This window comes from Chiloscyllium plagiosum, unplaced genomic scaffold, assembly GCF_037043375.1.
Source record: "Chiloscyllium plagiosum isolate Xiang-an unplaced genomic scaffold, Cpla_swu_hap1 HiC_scaffold_44, whole genome shotgun sequence".
NCBI classification, from domain to species: Eukaryota; Metazoa; Chordata; class Chondrichthyes; order Orectolobiformes; family Hemiscylliidae; genus Chiloscyllium; species Chiloscyllium plagiosum.
This window is the reverse complement of record NW_028270182.1, coordinates 3,656,317-3,663,193: the sequence shown is the minus strand read 5'-3', so window position 1 is coordinate 3,663,193 and position 6,877 is coordinate 3,656,317. Positions and strand designations below refer to the sequence as shown.

The window sequence follows — 6,877 nt, the reverse complement described above, 5'->3', positions numbered from 1 at the left end:
GTCTTACTTAGGGATACGAGATTGGAACTGTGCATAATGCTCCGAGTGTGGGTCTTACTGAGGGATATGAGATTGGAAATGTGCATAATGTTCAGAGTGTGGGTCTTACTGAGGGATATGAGATTGGAACTGTGCATAATGTTCAGAGTGTGGGTCTTACTGAGGGATATGAGATTGGAACTGTGCATAATGCTCCGAGTGTGGGTCTTACTGAAAGATACGAGATTGGAACTGTGCATAATGCTCCGAGTGTGGGTCTTACTGAGGGATATGAGATTGGAACTGTGCATAATGTTCAGAGTGTGGGTCTTACTGAGGGATATGAGATTGGAACTGTGCATAATGCTCCGAGTGTGGGTCTTACTGAAAGATATGAGATTGGAACTGTGCATAATGCTCAGAGTGTGGGTCTTACTGAGGGATATGAGATTGGAACTGTGCATAATGCTCAGAGTGTGGGTCTAACTGAGGGATACGAGATTGGAACTGTGCATAATGCTCAGAGTGTGGGTCTAACTGAGGGATACGAGATTGGAACTGTGCATAATGCTCCGAGTGTGGGTCTTACTGAGGGATACGAGATTGGAACTGTGCATAATGCTCAGAGTGTAGGTCTTACTGAGAGATACGAGATTGGAACTGTGCATTATGCTCAGAGTGTGGGTCGTACTGAGGGATACGAGATTGGAACTGTGCATAATGCTCCGAGTGTGGGTCTTACTGAAAGATACGAGATTGGAACTGTGCATAATGCTCAGAGTGTGGGTCTAACTGAGGGATACGAGATTGGAACTGTGCATAATGCTCAGAGTGTGGGTCTTACTGAGGGTTACGAGATTGGAACTGTGCATAATGCTCAGACTGTGGGTCTTACTGAGGGATACGAGATTGGAACTGTGCATAATGTTCAGAGTGTGGGTCTTACTGAGGGATATGAGATTGGAACTGTGCATAATGTTCAGAGTGTGGGTCTTACTGAGGGATACGAGATTGGAACTGTGCATAATGCTCCGAGTGTGGGTCTTACTGAGGGATACGAGATTGGAACTGTGCATAATGCTCCGAGTGTGGGTCTTACTGAGGGATACGAGATTGGAACTGTGCATAATGCTCCGAGTGTGGGTCTTACTGAGGGATACGAGATTGGAACTGTGCATAATGCTCCGAGTGTGGGTCTTACTGAAAGATACGAGATTGGAACTGTGCATAATGCTCAGAGTGTGGGTCTAACTGAGGGATACGAGATTGGAACTGTGCATAATGCTCAGAGTGTGGGTCTTACTGAGGGTTACGAGATTGGAACTGTGCATAATGCTCAGACTGTGGGTCTTACTGAGGGATACGAGATTGGAACTGTGCATAATGTTCAGAGTGTGGGTCTTACTGAGGGATATGAGATTGGAACTGTGCATAATGTTCAGAGTGTGGGTCTTACTGAGGGATACGAGATTGGAACTGTGCATAATGCTCCGAGTGTGGGTCTTACTGAGGGATACGAGATTGGAACTGTGCATAATGCTCCGAGTGTGGGTCTTACTGAGGGATACGAGATTGGAACTGTGCATAATGCTCCGAGTGTGGGTCTTACTGAGGGATACGAGATTGGAACTGTGCATAATGTTCAGAGTGTGGGTCTTACTGAGGGATACGAGATTGGAACTGTGCATAATGTTCAGAGTGTGGGTCTTACTGAGGGATATGAGATTGGAACTGTGCATAATGCTCCGAGTGTGGGTCTTACTGAGGGATACGAGATTGGAACTGTGCATAATGTTCAGAGTGTGGGTCTTACTGGGGGATATGAGATTGGAACTGTGCATAATGCTCAGAGTGTGGGTCTTACTGAGGGATACGAGATTGGAACTGTGCATAATGCTCCGAGTGTGGGTCTTACTGAGGGATACGAGATTGGAACTGTGCATAATGCTCAGAGTGTGGGTCTTACTGAGGGATATGAGATTGGAACTGTGCATAATGCTCAGAGTGTGGGTCTTACTGAGGGATATGAGATTGGAACTGTGCATAATGCTCAGAGTGTGGGTCTTACTGAGAGATACGAGATTGGAACTGTGCATAATGCTCAGAGTGTGGGTCTTACTGAGGGATATGAGATTGGAACTGTGCATAATGCTCAGAGTGTGGGTCGTACTGAGGGATATGAGATTGGAACTGTGCATAATGCTCAGAGTGTGGGTCTTACTGAAAGATACGAGATTGGAACTGTGCATAATGCTCAGAGTGTGGGTCGTACTGAGGGATATGAGATTGGAACTGTGCATAATGCTCAGAGTGTGGGTCTTACTGAAAGATACGAGATTAGAACTGTGCATAATGCTCAGAGTGTGGGTCTTACTGAGGGATATGAGATTGGAACTGTGCATAATGCTCCGAGTGTGGGTCGTACTGAGGGATATGAGATTGGAACTGTGCATAATGCTCAGAGTGTGGGTCTTACTGAGAGATACGAGATTGGAACTGTGCATAATGCTCAGAGTGTGGGTCTTACTGAGAGATACGAGATTGGAACTGTGCATAATGCTCAGAGTGTGGGTCTTACTGAGGGATACGAGATTGGAACTGTGCATAATGTTCAGAGTGTGGGTCTAACTGAGGGATATGAAACTGGAACTGTGCATAATGCTCAGTGTGATCTAACTGTGGGTTTTTGGAGATGGGAATGGTGCACAGTGCTCAGACTGTGAATCTAACTGAGGGACATGGAGACAGTAACAATGCATAATACTCCGAGTATGATTAACTAAGGGATATCGAGACCACAACTGTGCACCGTGCTCCAAGAGTGAGTCTATCTGCAGGATGGAGACTCTGGAACTGTGCGTGTTTTGGTCTCCTTATTATCTGAGGAAGGAGGTTATGACTATTGAGGGATTGCAGCAAAGGGTTGACAAGACTGGAATGGTGGGGCTGATGAATGAAGAGAGACTGGATCAGTTAGGTATGTATTTCCTGGAGTTTAGAAGAGGGGTGAATCTCATAGAAACATATAAAATTTGAAGAGGCCTAAACAGGATAAGGGCAGGAAGGACATGCCTAATAACCAGGTGTCCACAGTCTAAAGATACAGGGAGGTCATTTAGGATTGTGAAGAGGAGAAATGTCTTCACCCAGAGAGTGGGGAGCTTGTTGAATTCTCTGTCACAGAAAGCATTTGAAGCCTAAACTTTGAGTGTTTTCAAGGAGTTAGATATAGCTCTTAAGGCTAAAGGGATCAAAGGCTATGGGGTGAGGAAGGAGGAACAGGGGACTGAGTTGGATGATTGGCTGCTGTTTTGGACCAGGCCAGACCACTCAAAACATTCTTAAACAGGCAGCTTAGACATAACTTTGCAATTTGTTTTGGTAAGTGTACAGTAAAAATTACCTGAAGTAAGTTAGCGAGGTTGACTATCAGGTTTTAAAACAGACAAAAATTTATTCACAAAATTACACAATGAAACACGAAGAACAGAATAAAGAACCCCTACAGAACCCAAACTTGACTTAATTATGCTGCTGCAAATATACACAAGTCTCAATAAACAAAGCCCCTTAAAACACTAAAAAAAATGGAACAGATACTTACAGGTTGAAATCAGAAGGGCAGAGAGAGACAAAGAGAGCCTATTTCCACACTGCTGAACTCCCAACTAGAGAGCTGATCACTCCCCTTTCATTATACAAGTCACTTCTAAAACATGACCATTTTGGCCTGAGGTCTCATCTGTTTACGTATAAACAAAAAGACCTTGCAATACCCTTTAATCTCTGTACCAAACCAGTCTAATCAGAACCAGGAGAGTCTTATCATAGCTCTGAAAAAACAATCAAGGGGACAGTGTCCTTGAGAAAGGAACAGCTTTTAGAAAAAAGGGAACAGCTTTGTGACCCCTTCCCCCTTTAAAACAATGAACCATCAATACCAAAAAATGGCTTCATTTTTAAAACCCTTCAAACCTGGTGAGTACTCTAAACATACACATATAACATACAAACTGTACACATACAAACATGCACAACCACATGCGAATTCAGGCCGTGGCACACCTGCCACTGAGCACCTCTGTATCTCATTCAAGCCTCGATAACACATCGGCAATCATATTTTCGCGACCTGCCACATGCACAATTGTCAAAGTGAATGGCTGCAACAACAAACTCAACCTAAACAGACTGGCATTTTTGTCCTGAAATTTTTCCACAAATGTCAATGGGTTATGATCAGTGTATACGATTGTCTCAGACGCATTGCTGGTAATATGAACACTGTAATGTTGTAATGCCAACACCAAGCTTAAAGTCTCTTTCTCCACCGTTAAATATTTCTGTTGGAGAACATACAACTTTCTGGGAAAATACTCGATGAGTCTTTCTCTTCCCTCGTCATCCTCCTGCTGGAGTACCGCACCAACACCCACATCGCTGGCATCAATAGCCACTTTGAAAGGCTTTGTATAATCCGGGGTGGCTAATACTGGGGCAGTGGTTAACACAGTTTTTAGGCTGTCAAATGCCTTTTGACTGTGCACTGAAACTTCTTGCCTTTTTTTAACAATTCGGTGAGTGGAGCAGCCACACTGCTAAAGTTCAGCACAAACCTTCAGTAAAATCCACTCAATCCCAGGAACTGTGTTTCTGCTTTTCTCGTTGACGGTGTGGGAAGTTCCCCAATTACTTTTGTTTTTGCATTCTGTGGGGCCATTTGACCATGTCCAATAACATGGCCCAGGAAGGTGACTTGGGCTTTGGCAAATTCACTTTTAGCCAGGTTTACCACCAAGCCTGCCTTCCAAAGTCGATCGAACAAGTCCGATAAATACTGTAAATGTTCCTTCCATGAGTGACTACAAATCACCAGGTCATCAATATACACCACACAGTTGGGTAATCTGGCAATGACCTTATTAGTTAGTCTGTGAAATGTGCCTGGAGCGTTTTTCATACCAAATGGCATGACTTTGAATGTATATAGTCCATTTGGTGTTACAAAAGCTAAAATTGCCTTTACTCTCTCTGACAGGGGTACTTGCCAGTGGCCTCTGAGCAAGTCCAACTTATAAATGTAAGCTGCTTGTCCCACTTTTTCAACAATCCTCCTAACGTGCAATTAGATATGCATCAGTCTTTGTAACGGTGTTGACTTTGCGATAGTCCACACATAACCGTTGGGTACCATCTGGCTTTGACACCATGACTGTAGATGAGCTTCAGTCACTGTAACTCACTTCGATTATGCCATCTTGGAGCATGCGCTCTATCTCCTTCTGAACCTGTGCCAACTTTAGAGGGTTATGACTATAAGAATGTTGCTTAATTGGAACAGCATCTCCTATCTCTACATCATGCACAATCAGGTTATTACTTCCCAGTATATTTCCGCATATCTCCCCATGTGATAGCAATAACTCTTTCAGGTCATTTTGATTTCCTTGTGGAAGGTAACTCAATAATTTATCCCAATTTTTGACAACTTCCTCATTGTCCAATTTGATTTGAGGAATGTCCAATTCAGAATCCTCTGAACCTGGTTCTTCCTTCTGTGCTGTAATCATTAACACCTTCTCTTCTTGCTTTCCTTCCCTCTCAAAATACCTTTTGAGCATATTCACATGACACACTCTATGAGAATCCTTCCCATCTGGAGACCTTATCAAGTAGCTCACCTCACTCAATTTCCTCTTGATTTGATAAGGTCCACTCAACCTTGTTTTTCAGGCTCACCTGTCACTGGAAGTAACACCAATACCTTATCCCCAATTGCAAAATTGTGAATTTGTGATTTCTTATCCGCTTCCTGTTTCTTGTATGCTGTAATACTTTTAAATGCTGTCTAGCTAAATCTCCAGGTCTACTTAATCATTCTCTAAAACTTGACACATACTCCAAATGGTGGTCTCTGAATTCTGACTTATTAATTTCTCCTTAATCAATTTTAACGGCCTTCTTACAACATGCCCCAAAATTAATTCAAATGGACTCAATTTGGTCGATTCATTTGGTGTGTCTCTGATCGCAAAAAGTACAAATGGAGCTCTGTAATTCCAACCATCTGGATAATCCTAACCATAAGCCCTCAACATGCTCTTTAATGTATGATGCCATCTCTGTCGTGCTCCCTGTGATTCAGGATAGTATGAAGTAGACTTGAATTGCTTTATTCCCAGGTTATCCATAACCACCTTGAATAGTTTGGATGTGAAGATTGATCCTTGATTTGACTTGAACTCTCTTGGTAGTCCGTATCTAGTCAAAACTTTAGGTGATTCTTCTACAGCCCTTATAGCTGTGATGTTGCGTAATGGGGATTGCCTCTGGAAATCTAGTCAGCACATCCATTATTGTTAATAAATACTTATTGCCACTTTTTATTTGAGGTAGGGGACGTAAGCAATCAATCAAGTATCTGGTAAAAGGTTCCTCGAATGCTGGAATAGGTATTAAATGTGCAGGTTTTATTACTGCCTGTGGTTTTCCATTAGCTGACATGTATGACACGTCTGACAAAATTCAACTACATCCTTGTGTAGTCCAGGCCTGTAAAAATGTTTTTGTACTTTAGCCTGTGTTTTCCTCACCTCTAAATGACCTCCATGTGGTAGCTCATGTGCCGCTCGCAGCACATCCTTTCTGTACCCAACTGGCAAAACAATTTGATGAATCTCTGCCCATTTCTCATCTGCTTAAATGTGTGATGGTCTCCATTTTCTCATTAAGATATCATTTGTTAAGTAACAACACACAGGGATGCATTCACTCTCCTTCCCTGTATATGCTTTTTGACACAATTGTTTTAAGTTCTTATCTTTCTGGTGTAACTCAATCAGCTTAGCAGGGCTAAAGATACTTGCCTGTTTATCTACTTGATCCTGCTCTGCCCCAC

The 6,877-nt window shown here is 42.8% G+C and overlaps 1 long non-coding RNA gene across 1 annotated transcript in view; it reads right to left on the bottom strand.

Annotated features, from left to right (window-relative positions):
- Nucleotides 1–4,161: 4,161 nt before the first annotated feature.
- LOC148136861 (uncharacterized) overlaps nt 4,162–6,877 on the bottom strand; it is a 28,897-nt gene continuing 26,181 nt past the window's right edge. Inside the window, exon 3 of the long non-coding RNA XR_015754334.1 lies at nt 4,162–5,276. This is a non-coding gene — a long non-coding RNA (uncharacterized LOC148136861). The remainder of the gene's footprint in view (nt 5,277–6,877) is intronic.